This window comes from Tachypleus tridentatus, chromosome 13, assembly GCF_004210375.1.
Source record: "Tachypleus tridentatus isolate NWPU-2018 chromosome 13, ASM421037v1, whole genome shotgun sequence".
Taxonomy (NCBI): Eukaryota; Metazoa; Arthropoda; class Merostomata; order Xiphosura; family Limulidae; genus Tachypleus; species Tachypleus tridentatus.
Genome location: NC_134837.1, coordinates 206,080,342 through 206,100,283, shown reverse-complemented (window position 1 = coordinate 206,100,283; position 19,942 = coordinate 206,080,342). Strand labels below are relative to the sequence as shown.

At 34.3% G+C, this 19,942-nt stretch overlaps 1 pseudogene across 1 annotated transcript in view; it reads right to left on the bottom strand.

The window, feature by feature from the left end:
- LOC143238740 (guanine nucleotide-binding protein G(s) subunit alpha-like) overlaps positions 1–4,084 on the bottom strand; it is a 35,975-nt pseudogene extending 31,891 nt beyond the window's left edge. The window contains exon 1 of the transcript XR_013020737.1: positions 3,615–4,084. The product of XR_013020737.1 is annotated as a guanine nucleotide-binding protein G(s) subunit alpha-like (transcript). The remainder of the gene's footprint in view (positions 1–3,614) is intronic.
- Between the last annotated feature and the right edge of the window lie 15,858 nt (positions 4,085–19,942).

Genomic DNA, 19,942 nt, shown 5'->3' with positions numbered 1-19,942 from the left:
ACATAACTTCATTCATAATATCAATTAACTGTCCAGTTATATTTGAATTAACAGAAAAATTTTTTTTCATATTCACTGTATCAAATGTCATACTAAGTTAATGTTTTGAATGTTTTTTTTGTTTTGTTTGATAAGACAGGGGATTGATAAGACTTTCAAAATTCTTATGCAACTGTTCACTTTAACCATGAGAATTACTACATTTAATCTTAAAAGATTATTTTTATTAGCCTTAGTTACATCTTTTTAAATGCATAATGTATATTTTAAATTTAAATTACAAATATTATGGGGGCAGTTTTTTTTTAAACTAATTGTTCTTTAATATTAAGGATGTGAGTGTGTTTATTATAATATATATATTTCTAGAGCAAATACATGCATATACTGCTTTTATCATCCTTTTTTTTTGTAAAAAAGTTAGGTGTTACTTTAACTGGAAAGTTGTATCTTCAATTTTATAAGAATGGTAAGCAATGACATAAGAATTAAAAAAAAAAAAAAAAAAACTATATTCCATTCCAACAATAAAGTCTAACATCTAATAAAAAAACATAAATATTAGTTTGATGTTTAATTTCAATCACCATAAGGGCATATCATTTCTAAGAAAAACAATTTTGACAGGCAAAATGCTCGTTACTTTCAAGTGGCCATCAAGCTGTTAAAATGTGAAAGTAAAAACTACTTATTTTTATTTTCAGACTGAATTGAAGTGATGCATTTTATTAAAAATAAAAGACTATGTAATATTTACACAAATCTTAATAAAATTGTAATGTTGTAAATATGTACAAATAGCAAGTTTCACTGTCATTAATAACAAGAACATGGTACAAGGTAATATTGTGTTCTCACAGTAACAAAATAGTTTGACCTCTGACCTTTATCAGATGTCTGAAAAAGTAAAAGGTTGTTCTTGATAATGAGAAACCCACTTGAAATAAAAATGTATCTTAGAATGGCTGGTATGGGTATTAACACTTATTGATAAGGAGAAAATGTTTCAACCTTCCTAGGTCATCTTCAGGTTAAGAGTTTGAATATGACCATTGCTAGACACATCAAACTCTCTATTTCATAACCTGTAGATGCCCTAGGAAGGTTGCAATATACCCTCCTTATCAATAAAAGTGTCAATACCCATACCAGCTGTTCTGATATGCAAAAAGAAAGTTGACTGACCTACAGTTAACTAGAAACCTTGGGTGTGTTCTCTGATCTTACACATCTGTGCAAAACAATTTCTTTACAATTTTATTGAAAATATTTTCAATAAAAACATTTACTCATCACAAATAAACATGCATCTTACTATTCTACATTTTGCCTTGAGGTACCGTGTAACAATATTTGACATTAACAACGCATTACACTTAATTTCCTTATTACCTTTGACCATAAAGGGGTACACACAACCATTTTATTTAGGTTCTTCTCTGTCAATATGTAAAACTAACTTTTCATATTCCTATAAGACAATATCCTCATTGCTATTTCCTCACCATCAGAGTCGAACTGACAAACTTACCCAAAATTTATCTAAGTGGTTTTCAAATGACTGAATCAAAATGACTTCAGTTATAGAATTTAAGAAGGTATTCCATCACCAAAGCCAAATCTCCTTATATTTTTTTTTTCAATTTATTTCTATAATGTCATTTCCTTCTTTTTCCCCACAGCACCGTCACAGACATGATTAATTACATACTCCCAAATATTTTTTAATACTTCTGACATAATCCACATGAGGTTGTTTCCAAAGCTGTAATAGTAGTTTGACTTGTTGCTAACCAGGTGACTGGAGGTTTATCATTCCAATTATATTTTAATGTTGTTAACTTTTAACTAGATATTTTTTTTCAAAATTTAACCTTTATCATTCTTATGTGAGTTTTATAAGTTTTCCTTTATTCTTATCCAATCAAAATTCTTATAAAGGTGATAACTTCTTACATCTTTTGTTTGGCTAACTGTCACATGTTGTAATCTGTCAGTAGTGAAACTTCAAAAGTCATTTCTCTCACGAGTTCTATAGTTCATAGGGATCATCTTGAAACAAATCAGATTCATCTGCAATGCTGGCTCTTCTAATATCATAGGAGAAGGAGTAGCATTGTTTTCCTATCTACTCCTCGAGTTGGATACAAGTATGCCACCTTGTGGTATTCTGCTTATCTCCTGCAGTACTAACGACCTTTGTCTTTTTAACAAGTTTTCTGTCCACCTCATAATTTCAGAGCTCACACCATAACTTTTACTTTACCTTATTTATAGTCTCTTAAGTAGTAGATTATCGATTGTTTTAAATAAATTTATCGAGACTCAGTCCTCTGTCACTTAATCATAATAATCCATTCATCAGTCATTCCTAATGAATGAAATGTTGTAAACCTTCTAACTATAAAACTAAATTACTTGCTGCTAAATAATCTGTTTAGTTTTTATATTACTTATTTCTTTCCAATAAAACTTTTCACCATCTTACACACAGTAACTGTAAGACCTGCTGGTTTTTAATATAGTGATTTCATACTCTTTCTAAACAAATTTGTATTTTTTTGCATTTTCACAAGCTTTTAAGGCAGATTCTTCCTTGAGAATTGGTAAATATCAATGTCAGGTGTAGGTATACCTTTTTGTAGGTTCATTAGCATCCTTGAACAAATATTCCTAGTGTATACAACTTCTTCAAATATTTCTAAACTTTTTGCACTTCCTCGTTTCTGTCTTAACAACTCTCTGTCTAGACTATAAGATATGACTATAAAACACTCTTCACGCTATTTCTCTGCTGTCTTTGCATCCCTTCCAAAGTTTTGAAATACCTGATTTAGTTTTTCTTTTAGCATTTACAGAGCTCAATAATTTTTCTAGCTTTCATTAAACAATTAGAGCACTTACCTAGACATGTACTAAAAATGTTGAAAATCTTTCTGGTAAAATTCAACAAAATTACATGAAAAAATTATTCACTCTTGTAACATTTTGAGAGTAAGATTAAAAAACAAACTTCTGTTCATTCAAAATACTTACAGAATTATATATTACCTAGAATACAATGTTCACAATCAATGTTAATGAGCATTTTCTAACTTTACAGTACATTAACAAACTGTGTTTAGCTAAATCTACAACTAGCACACCCACAATAACCTGATATGTCTAATAAATATTCAGATTCAACTATAAATAATAATTCAGTAATTGTACACCACAAACTAGATAGCTTAAATTTACTGAGCTTGAAATGGAACATGGTTTATTTGTATTTTTGTCTTTATTAAAATATTATTCTTTCCATCAACTTATATAATAAAAAAACAGATCTTTCTTACAGTAAGTTTAATTAAGGCTTAAGCTATGTTGTGGGTTGAACCACGTAAAAGTTACTTCCCATTTCCAATGCAATTGAACTAAAGTAATATGTAAATGTTATACTAATAGATGTAGTCATAATGTAATATAACTTTAATTTAAAAAAGACTCAAAAACATTTTCATCTAGCTTCGGTATACATCAGCTGAAAACAATAATCGAAACACAAAACTAAAATTAATATGACTAAGACTTGCGAGTAGAAGACATAACTTAGTTTTTGACACAATACAAACCTAATAACAAAAGTCTGTGTGTAGCCCGATATATCTGTTTATCTTTCTGAATTTGCTTCTCTATTCTTTTATTTGCTTCTTTTCGTCGCTTATCTTCTTCGGCGTCTCCTTTTGCACTGGAACTTCCGAAGCAACCCATTATCCATGACATCACATTAGTTAGGCCTAACAACAAATTGAGGGAAAGACTGCTCTTCCCTGGGGAACAAACTACAGTGGGCTTAGCCTACTTAGTTAGTGTTAGTCGGACGTAAGCCAGATGACTAAGGATTAACCCATGTACATATTATCACTGAAGTTTTTTCAAACTGTCAATTACTTGAGTAATATCGTCCACAAACATCACATGAAATACATAAAATAAGCACATCTGTAAATGATACAACTATCAACCATAGTTCGGCACCTCACGCACTTCGCTTCACAGCCGTTGGGTGATAAGCCTTCATCATCGATGGGTGGGCCGGAGCAGGGAATCATGGGTAACATATTTAGAGCTTGCACGACAATACTGTAGCTAAGATGATGCTAGCAAGTTATCGTTTATTAATCGCTTTTATTAATTTCTTCACATAAACATTTCGAATTTCACTAACCTGTTTTATCTTAATCTTGAACTCTTGACCAGATTTTCAAAGTTCTAAACCCGAAAATAATAGTATTTAACATTAATGTTTATTTCCTTAATATCTATTTTGAACAAATTTAACAACTTATGGTAGCAAAAACTTTAATATTTTTAGCATTTTCGATAAAGAAGATATTAAATTGTGATTTTCTGGGCATAATAAACGGGCACATCACAACAGTTGTACTTTTTGAGAATAATAGATAAATTAACCTGTAATTTATTTTAATGATTCTGGCTCTTCGATATACAAACAGTAGATCAATAAATAAACGATGTTTTCTTTATACTTCAAAGATTTTAATTTATTATTCAAGAAAACTAAAACGTTTTTGTTAACTTAAAGCCTCAAAGTACAAATACTTCATTCTTAATACGATGTCTCCTAAAGAAATTAGTAGCAGCTGATATCATCAAAAATGGTGGTTTTCAGAAGTTAATTATCTCTGTATTTGTAACTTAATATAAAAATAACATCCGAATATTATTAGAAGTACATATAAAACCAAAACTAGGAAGTTGCCAATAATGTGAATGTTTCAATTCTCACTTGAATTAATGAAAAAACAAAATAAAAAAACATTCAGGTTCACCTAGTTCTTATCGGACATCACATTAGCATGCATTTGTATTATGTACTAAAATTAAATATATTTCACAGAACAGAGTGGTTTGGTTTGAATTTTGCGCAAAGCTCCTCAGGGCTATCTGCGCTAGCCGTCCCTAATTTAGCAGTCTAAGACAAGAGGGAAGGCAGCTAGTCATCGCCACTCACCGTCAACTCTTGGGCTACTCTTTTACTATCGAATAGTGGGATTGACTGATACATTATAACGCCCCCACAGCTGAAAGGGCGAGCATGTTTGGTGTGATGGAGATTTGAGCCTGCGACCATAGAACAGAAAATGCAAAAGTGCTATGATATTATGAACTATTGTTAAAGGAACGAAAAGAAGCAAACAGATAAAACGAAATATAATCGTGTAACAGTCACTAAGCCTCTTGTTTGGCTGTGTGGTATAACAATAACGTTTTGCAAGACAACTGTTTTTAAAAGCGGTAAGGCCTGGCATGGCCTAGCGCATTAAGGCGTGCGCTTCGTAATCTGAGGGTCGCGGGTTCGCGCCCGAGTCGCGCCAAACATGCTCGCCCTCCCAGCCGTGGGGGCGTTATAATGTGACGGTCAATCCCACTTTTCGTTGGTAAAAGAGTAGCCCAAGAGTTGGCGGTGGGTTGTGATGACTAGCTGCCTTCCCTCTAGTCTTACACTGCTAAATTAGGGACGGCTAGCACAGATAGCCCTCGAGTAACTTTGTGCGAAATTCCAAAAAATAAAAAAAATAAAAGCGGTAAACATAACTGTCTGGTTTACCTCATAAAGACATTTAATGGTTGCTTACAAATAATTTTCATTCTTTGATAGATTGTTTAGGCAAAGTATTCATGATGAAACTTTGTAGAATGGACGGCAACTACCTGTTGTGGAGACACAAGTGTAAAGGACGACGTTTCGAAAGTCTTCTGCCTTTTGTCTTTAAAGGGGCCCGGCATGGCCTAGCGCGTAAGGCGTGCGACTCGTAATCCGAGGGTCGCGGGTTCGCATCCCGGTCGCGCCAAACGTGCTCGCCCTTTTAGCCGTGGGGGCGTTATAATGTTACGGTCAATCCCACAATTCGTTGGTAAAAGAGTAGCCCAAGAGTTGGCGGTGAGTGGTGATGACTAGTTGCCTTCCCTCTAGTCTTACACTGCTAAATTAGGGACGGCTAGCACAGATAGCCCTCGAGTAGCTTTGTGCGAAATTCCAAAACAAACAAACAAAATTTGTCTTAAAGTCTTCAATATTTTTCGATTACTATAAAATATAATCCCTCAGCAACTAACGAAAGGTTTGTTGTTGTTGTTTTTTTTGCATTATAATGAAAATTTACTTCAGTTCTAAAATTTATTACACGTTATAAACAAGTAATGTGGAAGTAACTACAATAAGATTTAATAAATATATTACAATATACCCGTTTTTCATAATTTCATTTTGTACTGGCAGGATGGCATGGTATATTGAATGTACTTCTGCAGAGTCACGAATCGCAGTGGCGGCGCCAGGATATTTTCGTTGTGGGGCTGAGGTAAACTGTGGAGGGGCTTCCCAAAATGCTGTCAATATGAAGTATAGATGGTAAATTATAATAATGTAAATACCAAGGTACATTTCAGAAAGGTATGCTATTTTAAACTGCGTTTTAAATGCAGCTTTCATTGGAAACTCATACTCTGATTAATAATTTATTATTACAAATTAGAAATAATCTGTTTATGAAAATATGTGTATATGTAAAAGAGAAAGCTCACCTAAATTCCACCCAAGGTAATGCATAATAATAAAGAAAATCAAGATTAGCTTAGATTGAACATTTAATATACCATTAAGAGTAAAGCTACAAATTAAAAGAAATATAACATAAAGACATAGTTTACATAGCAGAAACGAATTATCCCATGTGAAGTTAATACACTCTGAGGAAAAGTAAGGTCACAATCAGGCTAACTATATTTCATCATGTTGAGTTTATAGTCAATATTACTTCAAAACAATGCGCTTGTTCTGGTGACTGGCAGCAAATGTGTCTATAACAGTATCAATATCGAGTTGTTTTGTCCTCCTGGAGTTTACTGATATGACAGCGAGGTTGCTGGTGCGGTTGTTACCACTGCTGTTGCGCAAGTATGTCTTGAGAAGTTTCAGACATGAGAAACTTCTCTCACAAGTAGCTGAAGTGACAGGCAGGGTCACAGCGATGCATACAAGTCTGTGGAGATCCATGAAGGCATCCTTATATGGCTCCAGTATGGTTGCAGGCTCCAATGTTGTGGATACTTCCTGCCCCTTGTCTTTCTTCCTGGCAATTAGCCGGTTCAACTGGTGGACCTCCACTGTGAGATCATCCTCTGCCACACTATAGTTTGCTGCTATTCCTAAGAGTGCTTGCTTGTCCAGAAATGTGGAGTGTTTGGGGTTCAATGTAATTGCACCCATCAGAACACTGCAGGCATCAGAGGAGAATCTTCTGTTCAGCTCGTTGAGCATCCTGTCTATGATGGCATAAAAGGTGTGTCTCCTGGCATCCAGAACATATCCGTGAAATACTATTAGAAAAAGTGTTTATCTTTAACCATATAACACAAATACTTAATTAGAGGGTCGTGATACTGTAAAATTACAGGGCTAACTAAGGAACACAAACACAGCTTTGATAGGGCATGTTGTAAAACTGTGGGCAGCTAATGGGAGTGAGTGGGGGGTCGTGCAGCTGGCATCTGGATCTCAGTTGGGCTGAGCCGATCGTTAGCCGTATGCAGAGCGTACACCATGGTCAGCGGCTCAGTGATCATACGCTTAAGGCGTTCGAGGCGGTGCTTGTCACACTTATGATAATAAGAACAATATCACAATCACAGTTTGGCCTGTATGAATAATGTGAACTTATGAAGAAACCAGCCTTTCTGTGAAGGTCAACTGCAATTTAGACATGATGTTTTGGTGCTACTATGACCATTCAATATCCAGGCCAAACTGTGATTATGATATTGTTCTTATTATCATAAGTGTGACAAGCACCTGTTATAATAATGTAACTACTACATTACATTAAATTATGCACTTCTAAATAGCCCAAAGACAATTTCAAAATTCATTCTATAATTGTTTAGAAATATTATTTGGCCAGTTAACATGTAAGGTTATTATCTGATCATAAGTATAACATCAATTGGATTGTAAGTCACAATTTTAAGTGTATGCCACAATCATCAGTACAATTTTAGATGGATGATATACAATGCAAAATGATCTCACAGAGGACACAACACCAGCTAAATGCTTCATAGTTTTGACCTATACACAATACACTTATACATGCATGCTATGTTTTACTTTTTAATAAAAGATAAATGATATTAATGAATAAATACCTGTGAAACTTTTGGTTTATCAAGTAAAATCCCTGATGATCTGTTGTAGCTTGAAATCAACGTGGTTGTCTAATCTCCGTCAAAGTTCAAAATAGAATGGCATTACACAGGGAGCAGCAATACAGCACATGAGCTTCAGTGCATTTAGTACGTTTCGATGGGACGCATGACACATACTTCCGTCTTAATGAAGACGTTGAGTTCTACAGATCTATGTCTCTTTGATGTTAATTGTTAAGCAACAACGACGATTGTGTTTTCCATATTTTATGAATATATGTAGGTAACAATATTGGGGGGTTGAGGGTATGGGGCTTGACTCATTTTTTGTGGGGCTCAAGCCCTCCAAGCCCCACTTGGCGCCGCCACTGGTCACAAAAAGTATTTTTTAAGGAGTGAGTAAAACTACAATTAAGATTAATAAATATTTTTATTTTTTGCTTTTGAATTTCATATGCCATGCTGTGTTATCTTACAGAGTGCATAATTATTCTCGTGATTCATGGCGTGTGCTCGTTTCACTGACGTTATGACAGTAAAAACTGCAATGTTAAGTGTCTCTTATGTGATGTCATTTTAGCGTCTACTGACTTACAATGTACTACTGTATAGTAGTGACGTTCCAGACGGACTTTGGCCCCTTCATGAAAAGAAACTACTCTATAAGTTTGTTTTTGAATATTTTATCTGCTAAGTAAATAACACATTTGAATACTTAATATATTTTTAATTTTGTAGAGAAAGAAAATAAAACTAAATGAATAAATCAATGAAAACAAAACACAACGCAGCCAAGAAATAAATATTCCAAACCAAAGGAAAATTCATTGGGCGTGTCATTACATAATGCACCTTGGTTTGAGGTACTAGCAAAAGTAATACCCAGGTTGTGTTTCGGGTACACCGTCTATATGATTTAATCTCAATTTTGGCGACCTCATGTGTTTAGAAAAGAATGAGAGAGAAAAGAATAGATGTGAGTGCTCAAACTCACAATGTCCCACATCTTTAACACCATTTACTGTCTGCATCCAGAAGTGAGAAGGTGATTACTGATAAAAAGAAGTAAGAAAGATAATAACTAAAGGGCTATACCTCAAAGGGAGAAAACAGCAAAATTGTCCTTATAGTTAGAATTCCAATCCCCAGTATGTTGTTTTGATAGAAATATAGAGCTGCAAAATACGAATATATTAAGTTAAACCTTTTGCTATTAGATTTGTACAACTCCCATCCTACACTCTTTCATACCAGTATCTGGATCTTCAGTGGTTCTGAAGAGATTCATACCGTAGCAAGTCTTATATAGGAAAGTTGATACAAGTACATTAGCCATCTATGTAAGATTTAAATTGCTCAAATAAACAATAATCTAATTATTTCCCCAACAATACATTTTAGAAATTATTTCTATGTGCGAGTGTCCCAGAATCTCAGCTATTGTTTTTCAAGAGTTTCCGTAAGGTTTTCAAGGGTTCCTTAGGTAGAATTTAATGAATTAGAAAAATAAAAAAGTAAAAGTCAACATTGTAAATAAAAAACTTTATTTACAATTTATACTGCATGTTGTTTTCCTTTATTAATGCAATGTAATTTTCATGATAAGATTAAAAACACATTTCATCTGAAAATTTTCATATATTATTTGCATAACCTATAAAATATCTTAAATAGATATCTCTTTTTCAGAAAACTTTATATTTATCTATTTTTTATTTCGCTCTAACTGTATGAGGTCAGTTAATTGAATCGACCTCGTAACCATCAGGAAAAAAAAGTAAATAATTCTAAATTCCCCTCTTTTCTTTCTGGAAAATATTGTACATTGTAAAAGAAAACCAGAATTGTTTATTCATAGCAGCTTAAGACTTGAAACAGTATACAGTAATTTGTGCAAAAACTTTATTGCCCTTTGAACCGTATCTTACTACTATTCGCGCCGTATAATTTGCAAGTCAGGTGGAGAACGTACAGATTACATTATATTATCAAATTACATAACACATAGAGTATTCACGAGTGTATATCATAAAAAGTTGTAATTATAATTTATTTTATTTGATCTAATTTAAAAATTTTACTTGTTAATTACTTTTATAATAACGAATAAAGAATAACAATAAAAAAACAATAAATAAAGTACTTACCTGAGTTTTTTTTTTTTTTGTTATCAACTGTTGATAAAACTTAACTCTACTTCTTATAGTAATGGTACTACTGCATTAAACAACGCACCAAAAACACAGAATAAAAACTTGCAAAAAAGAAACAAGGTTCCATAACTATCACAGTTTCTCTGGCTTTCTAATTGTGCGACAAAAGCCGTTACAAATTCAGCTAATCTCGTTAATGTATTTTTTGTGGAAATAAAGTTTGAACTTGAAGGAATATAGACAATTCTCTGCTAACAAAAGACAATATAATACGTCATTCGAGAGAGAAAAGCTTTTGCTTTCTAGTGGTTATAAAGCAATATAGTATTAAATGCTAGGGAAAATTATTAGCAAGTTCTAACAGAGATGATGTGAAAAATGGGTATGGCAATAGAGGTCTGATTTTCTAATTTATTACTCTGTAACTTAATAAGATTGAAGACTATGTAGTTTATGATTTACTTGAGCGATGACAACGTTGTAAATAACTCATATAAAATTCCATACTTCTCTGAGGGATGGTAGAAACATTAAAGAAGACAGATAACAAACGTCACAATTCTCAATCTGGGGAAGAATGAATTTTTTTCTTTATAAAATTAAGAACTTAAAACTTAAATAATGCTTAACTTTAAATTATTATCCACGTTATGATGTTGATTTTATTCATATACATTGATAATAAAATAGCACAATTAACTCTTGAATGTAACTCTGTGAATCATTGTGACATGCGCAGTTTGACTTGTCGGTGGTGAAAGGATTCTTAAGCATGTGATACATTAACGACGGTTTGCGTGCAATTTATGGTCATTGATAAAATTTGTTAGAAGTTAACTGTTGATAGTTGTGTATAAATTGCATGCTGTGTAGTTTCTTGTTGTATAAAGTTCTAAACATGTACTTATGTTTGCCTTGCGTATGAAGCATTTTGCAGTGCGTATTCGGTAACGGATGGAAGACTAAATTTCATTCGTCCCAACCCATTCTCGTGCGTACGGGACCCAGGAATTCGGGTTAATTAGAATCTCCGGTGTGTACCTTTTCATATTTATTATAAAATAATTTAAAATATTTTTGATTTTTTAACAATCAAAGCCATTTAAAATACATTTTTAATAATATATTTATATTAAAAATTGTATATTGCTGTAAATTTACAATACCCAAGAAGTTGTGAATTTATTATATTCTGTATGGAAGTTGTTGATATATTATTATTTGAAGAGGTTTGTTTGTTTTTTGAATTTCGCACAAAGCTACTTGAGGGCTATCTGTGCTAGCCGTCCCTAATTTAGCAGTGTAAGACTAGAGGGAAGGCAGTTAGTCATCACCACCCACCGCCAATTCTTAGGCTACTCTTTTACCAACGAATAGTGGGATTGACCGTAACATTATAACGCCCCCACGGCTAAAAGGGCGAGCACGTTTGGCGCGACCGGGATGCGAACCCGCGACCCTCGGATTACGAGTCGCACACCTTAACACGCTTGGCCATGCCTGGCCCATATTTGAAGAGGAAAGTCGATACATTTAAATTGAGAAATCGTTTCTTTTATCATATGTATACGATAAAAGAAACGATATATATGTCAATAAAATTACTAAATTACTAAATTACTAAAATTATCTAAATAATGTGCTTTGGTATTTGTCATGGATATGTCCTCGATTTAGAGAACTGTAAGAGTAATGTTAGAAGTGTAATTACTTATTACTAAACTGATTTGATTTGAATATCGAGTAAAGCCACATAAAAGTTATTTGCGCTGGCCGTCCCCAATTTACCAGTGATAGTCTATAACAACGTGTCCCCAACACTCTCGATTCACGGCGCTCGTAGGCAAAAAGAAAAACTTAATAGTTCCGTTTAATAAGTTCTTTGGTCCAAACAACTTAAAACTTAAGTATTTATGTCTTAACAACTAAGTAGCCGATTGAAATAATCATACACGTAAATGTAAAGTAAAAACAATATTTTACTTCATTTTCAAATAACAACAATTACTAACTGGATGTGATCGTCTGTTGGGCACTGTACAACTTCTCAAATCTAGGAATCAGATTGGACACCACCACCCTCATTTCCTGTTCTACATTGATTTTTGCCCGGTAATTGCTTTTTGTTGCAGCAACCGTCAAAACCCAGCTTTGCAGATATGTGATGTCGCAAATGGAATTAGGATTCGCTGAGGTTTAGAACTTAGCAGCGGATATTCATCTTTCACTGATATCCAAAACCCAGTTAGTTCAATGCTGTTAAAGTTTTGTTTTTAAAGTCTTGTCACAAGACAGCTCAATAAGTTTTTCTTCTTCTGCAGAGGTAAATTCAGATGGGGCCTTAGCCTTGAATGAGTCTTGGATCCACGCAAACTTCTCCATATCTTTCGTAAAGTAATTTTCAAACCAGTCACTGAGCTGTGTGAGGTGTTCCTCAAAAACAGATTTCAGTTCATCAGTTAAATCAACTTCATTGGATGTAACAAACTGCTGCAACAGAGGAAAACAGTCTTTATCATCATCTTCATTCATTTTTCTTCTCCATAGTATAAACTTTTTTTCTGAAGGGTGCAACCTTCTCTGCGAGTTTCAGAATGTGCGTGTTGCTTCCCCACAGAGAGAGATTCAACGCATTCAGTTTTTCGAACATATCACACAGGTATGCTAATTTTGACAAAAAATCCAAGAAGTTTCTAGTACATTTGTGTTCTTCTTCTAGATAAAAGTAGAGTTCCTGTTGTAACTTGAATACACGGGACAGTACATTCCCACGGGAGAGTAATCGAGAGCTACAGTAGTACAACAAAGGTTTGTGCTCATACCCCATATCCTTGCACAGTTTTTAAAAACCTCGCCTTCTGTGGTCGAGTTTTTATAAAGTTCACCACTTGCAACACAATTTCTAGGACTAGGTTCAGTGGAGGACTCGTGCGCTTTCACACAAGGTCTTTCCTGTGGATTACGCAATGGGCCACAGTGCATCAAGGGCTTTGCTTCATATGAGTGCCTACAATCCTCCATAAGAGCCGGACATAGAGTGACCACCATCAGTACAGACGCCAACACACTTAGTCCAATCTAAGTTGTTTTCACACAAGTCTCAAGGATTTCAAACAAGTTTTAAGCCTTTATACCTGCAGTGATACTTTTACAAAAGAGTAGGTCTCCCACAATTTTGTCACCATCCATGAACCGTGTGTAGTAAATCAAATGAACATCCTTGTTACTATCTGTTGCCTCATTTAGCTGTAACCCGAATTCCTTCCCTTTTAATTTTTTTCAATTCGCTGATTGTTGAGGTATTTGGCCACGTGTTGAATTCTACGACTGATAGTATTGTTCCAAAAAGGCATCTTTGAAAGCAGTCTTGCCGTAGATTCACCAACCATAGTGTTCACCATAACCACTGCAGTCGCTAAAATCAGTTCTTCTGTGAAGTGTGAGGCTTTTTAAATTTCGCGACTCTATATGCCATCTTGTAGGATGCTAAAAAACCATTTCTCTGTATTGATGCTAATTTCAAAAATATATCTTTTTGTCCTTTCAATTCTTTTTAATTTTCTGGTAAAAATAAACACGGGGATTTATCAGCCATGTTATGATGATTGGTCTCTAAGTGGTGTTTTAGTTTACTTGGAAGCATGCACTCTGGAGACAACTCTTTTAGACATAATACATACTGCAGACACTCTTCATGATTGACATCTACTGAAGTAAAACCAAAATCTAGATAACTATTGTCATGTTTCCGTTTCTTCATAACTTTACCACTGGTCTGTGGTTCACCCATCTTTTCATCACTCCCACACTTCTCATTAATGTTCAAAATTCTTTCCATTTTTATGCACAAGGACTAAAAATCAACAAAATAATTCACTGAACTTCGCTAGACTTCGCAGACACTTGATCACAACACCCTTCAGTTATTTCGATTACTGATGGAACCGAAGAGTCTACAGGCATTTATATACAAAATCTTTTGTTTGTTTTGGAATTTCGCACAAAGCAACTCGAGGGCTATCTGTGCTAGCCGTCCCTAATTTAGCAGTGTAAGACTAGAGGGAAGGCAGCTAGTCATCACCACCCACCGCCAACTCTTGGGCTACTCTTTTACCAACGAATAGTGGGATTGACCGTCAAATTATAACGCCTCCACGGCTGGGAGGGCGAGCATGTTTGGCGCGACTCGGGCGCGAACCCGCGACCATCAGATTACGAAGCGCACGCCTTAACGCGCTAGGCCATGCCAGGCCATATATATACAAAATCTAAGAAACGAGAAAGTTCGAGAAGTTACTGGCGTAGCTGAAAGTACAAGTAAATAAAAACAGTTCTCAAACATTTGAGAATGTCATTGACGGAATGTAGCGCGATGTAATGTTAAAACTGTGAACTACCTCGAGCTAGTGGTTCGCGCGATGTTGGACAGATGTCGATATAGTTGAGTTTCCCTCGAAAAAGTTCAAACATCCGTCGGCGCCCATAGTTTGGAAAACGCTGCTTTACAAGGTAAACCACAGCTCACTACTAACTCTTGGACTAGTCTTTTACAAACTACTACGCAGTATTGACCGTTACGTTATAGTCTACACACGGCTGAAATAATGATTATGTTCAGTAAAGGGGATTTGAAGTCGCAACTGTCAGATTGTGAGTTGAGAGCTTTAATCCCAAGGCCATGCGAAGCCACTTATTATTAGATTATTAAACTAATTAAATCATGAATAAATATATATTTTAAAGAAAATAATTTCAGGTTTATTAAGTTATTTATAAATTTATTTTTTAAACAATAAAAAATATACATTAGAAACACATGTTGAAAAATAAGCCTCGTGGAATATCTAATATCTGCCGATAAAAGTGTTTATCTACTAATGATATTATCTTTCTTATTGATCTACTTATAAAACCAAACTCTTACTGCTAATAATTAAAAGAACATGTTCAGTTTTGTTAATAAAACATTTACAATTACACCATTTTATGATTTGGTATTGATGATTTAAATTAGTTAATAGGTGAGTTTTTATTAGTCTACCTCTAAAAGTAGAAAATCATATTTTTTTCTATGAATTATATGAATAACATATTTAGTTCTTATATAATAATTATATTCATTTAAATGAGCAAATTTATAAAGAAACGATAGATGGGGTAAAATTATTTTAGTTCAGTCTACAAATTTACGACCCTAAAATCGGAGGTTCGATTCCCCTCGGTGGACACAGCAGATACCCTGATGTGGCTTTGCTATAAGAACACTCACAATAATTCAAGTTGTGTTGTTAATTTGTATTTTTATTATTGTGAAAATAAATTTCAAATAATTTCATAAATCCGGAATTATTTTCCTTAACATATAGACATATTGGTGATTTACTTAGTATTAATAATTCTGCAATAAGCAATTACACTAGTAACCTTTATTCCATAGTTGTGTTATTGTTGTTTTGAATTAAGCACAAAGCTACACAATGGGCTATCTGTGCTCTGCCCACCACGGGTATCGAAAACCGGTTTTTAGCGTTGTAAGTCCACAGACATTCCGCTGAGCCACTGGGGCCCCACAGTTGTGTAAGTCGAAAACCCATCCATAGCTAATAATATAAAGTACATTATTTAGATATAAAATAATTAATAATTATATTAATATATATCGTAAAAGAAATAATTTCGCAAACCCTTATGGTTTGTTTTTAAATTTCGCGCAAAGCTACACGAAGGCTATCTATGCTAGCCTTCCCTAATTTTGCAGTGTAAGACTAGAGAGAAGGCAGCTAGTCATCATCACCCATCGCCAACTCTTGGGCTACATTGATCGTCATATTATAACGCTCCCACGGCTAAAAAGGCAAGTATGTTTGGTGTGACGGGAATTCGAACACGTGACCCTCGGATTACGAGTCGAGTACCTTAACCCACCTAGCCATGCCGCGCCATAAACCCTTATGGACTTCCCTCTTCAAACAGTTATGTACCAACAAATACCATACAGGATATTATACATCCACAAATTAGATATTATAAAATCTGTAGCAATATTAATTGTTCGAAATTAACAAAAATATATCCGTACAAAAATCGTTTTTTATCGGCTTTGACGAAAACGTTACTTTATAATAAATATAAAAGTATCTACATAAACTTAAAAATAGTGACACAAATGAAATTATAATATTTACAATACAAACTAATTTCCAAGTTTTATTATAGTGGAAATAATTAAAATTGCTTATTTGAACAATTTTACGTTATGTAGGTGGGCTAAAGTACTTGTATTACCTCCACTGTATGAGACTTACTATGGTTAGGGTTACTAGCAAGAAAAGTTGGAAGATGGCAACTATACTAACAGCACAAGGTTAGGCTTAGGATACCAATACTTAAAGATATTAGTATTTATGTTTAAATATCATACTGGGGGTAGGAACGCTAACGTCAAGGGCAGTTTTACTGTCTTCCCCCATTGATGTAAAAATATAATAATTATATTACCATACTTTCATGTGTGTGTGAGTGACCATCTCTCTTTTCGCTGCCTATGGCATTAGGTAAGAACCTGTGTGTAATAAAATTTAGATACATTATTATGGTACAATATCAAACTCGTATAGTTACAACTTCTGGTACTTTCACGTCTCATCTTCAGTTCAAAATTAGCTTGGATCATCTATCCTTTTGGATTCTGTAACTCGTACTATAGTAAAACATATAGCCCCTCCTAGCACCTGTTTTAACTTTCAAGTTCGTCCTTTCGTGCGGCAGGGAATTTGCAACCATGCATTGTCACCTTGAAGGAGTCCAGTTTTATTAACGTTAGCAACATAATTTCACTTTTTATTCTGTCTCTAATTTATTTATGTCTTTCTCTGTTAAAGTCGTATATGATACAAATCTTCTTTGATTTCGTAAAATATATATTTTCCAAGTGAGAGTACAGAATGTCCAATGGTACTTTTTCTCTCCCGGACACTAGTGTTCACCCGCAGGGACAGCGATAAGTCTCCGAATTTACAAAGCTTTTATTAGGGGTTCGATTCCTGTCGGCAGACACAGCAGATAACTAGATATGGCTTTTCCTATTAAAAGAACCAACAAAAAACGCATACCCTAACACTAGTGACGATGTGTTGTTTGTGGCTTCTTTTCTTCTATACAATAACTTGTCAATGACAGTGGAAGGCCTTGACCCCCACATTTCCCGATGTCCATTTGCATTGCTTTCATTGTCTTATTCCAGGAAGAGAAATTTTTTTTTTTCTGTGTTATTTGTGACAACGTTGTTCCCACTGTAGAATCACTAAATATTTATTTAAAACGAGTGGATCTCCAAAAGCAGTTTTTTTTTTTCAATTTATTGATTTTTTTATGGTTAGTAGTTGTCCAATAAAAACTGTTTAGCTTTTCAGGTAGTTTGTGTAGAGGATGACCTGTGTCAGAGGAACACTACAAACAATAAAAATGAGACCACATCCCAGGAAATTCTTACCTCGTGCAAGTTCTTTGGTGTTGGTCAATTATGGGCTGAGTTAATTTTCACTGAATCTATAGACACCCTCTTTCTACTGATTGAAAGCTTTAAGAAACTCTCCTCTTGGTGGAACAATTCGCACTTCTGTAGAGTCAACTTAAGGCTCTCTTTCCCCAACTGATAGAGAATTTAAGCATTATCAGGTATTTTCCCATGTGATATTATGTGATCGAAGTAAATTGGTATGAGATTGCGATGTAGTGTTTAGACAGAATACATTTTATTAAACATTGAAATATAACAAGTACAGTACATAATCTATAGGGAAACTCAACAAATTGTCACAGTCCTTTTTTTTTCAGTAAAGGCTGTCGTATTTGTCCTCTTTTTGTCAACTGGCACGTGCTATTATTCTTTCTTAAGATCTAATGGTGGAATCCATTTTAATTCGTGTAGACTTCGTGAATACTTCCGATGTTCCGAGCTGTACAGCTTTACATTGTACATTCCCCATCCATATTTCACTTAACTTTTATTATTTGATGTGTGCTTGGCTCTGATGATGACATTTATTCTTCAAATCCACGTGAGTTCTACCAATCATGAATTCATCAGGACTTAACTGACATCGAAGATAAATGCATATTGGTAAATGACTTTGTACAGAAATGTGGTTGCGAGATAAGGGTGATTTCAACTAGCTATGACTAGTTATACAGTCTATGACTAGGAAATTCATGCAATTTACATGGCCATTAGTGCAACACAAGTTCAATTACCTATGATAACAAGAAGATTGGTAATTGTACCACTGAGAAGTATTTATTAGCAATAAATTTACATCTAGTGACAGAAACATAGTGGAACCAAGTCTTAGGGTCTGACGATTGAAAGGGATATTGTATATCTGAAGAATAAAGATGTCACAAGTGGCTTTACTCGGAAATGGCTTATATCAACTTCTGATAAAATGAAAAGTCGCTCTGATATTAATGCTAATAAGATTGGATTTCATCGAGGTGATTGACAGTTCTTTTCACAATGGACAAAAATTCCAAGTTTGGGTAGGTGTTTGGTTTGTTTGTTATTAGCATTGAGCTACACAATGGGCTACCTGCGCTATACCAATCATGAGTATCAAAACCCGGTTTTTAGCATTATAAGCCATCAGACTTCTTGCTGAGCCCTGGTGATACATGTTTTTGAAAGAGCCATACATTGTAATAGATAAATCAGTTATGCGGATTACAGAATTCGGGGGGGGGTCATGTGATAGTCTTTTGGAGGTACATCGGTGAGAGAACAGCCAACTGGATAGCTTAGATAATAATTTGCTTGCAAAATTCCACCTGCTGAAAGGTCCTGACAAAAGTATTTCCTGATGGTCGTCATGGATTCACTCAATCATTTACCTAGGAGGATGCACCCCGCTACAAGACGGTCACTGATGATAAAGGACGAGAGGTTGTGTTATCAGCATATCAATGAGTCAGAAAACGAAGCCGCTATAAAAAACAAAAACTATGAATGGACAGTTAGTCCATTTAATTTAGATGATAATTAGATGGCGCAACAGGTTAAAATTAGTAAACTGAACCAGGGTATATATATATACGAATATTTTAGTTACGAATATGAGTAAACAGTTTGTAATGAGCCAGTCAGTTTGAAAGAGACCACTGAACAAATTAACAATATAACTTACTCGCATTCAAACGAATATCATAAAGGTGTTTCTTTTATGCAGATATTTTTCTTTCAGTGGCGTATCTGTTGACTTGCAACATTGAAGACTGGATTTCGATAACCGTTGTGGGCAGAGCAAAGATAGCCCATTGTGTAGCTTTATGCTTAACTACAAACAAATTTGGATATTCCACAATTTTCTTAACATTATTATTATTACAATAGCAGAATTATTTACAAGCTTAATTTTTTATTCTTCTTTTAAATTATTTTATCAAAAATAGGTGTTTTAAAGGCAATGGTGTTGCAAGCAAAAGAAAATGCAGTATTTACAAAATTCTGTATGTAGCAACTATAATGTTTACACCATGCAAAATAAATGACCCTCAGCTACACGAGTTAAAGATCTTGTAAAAAG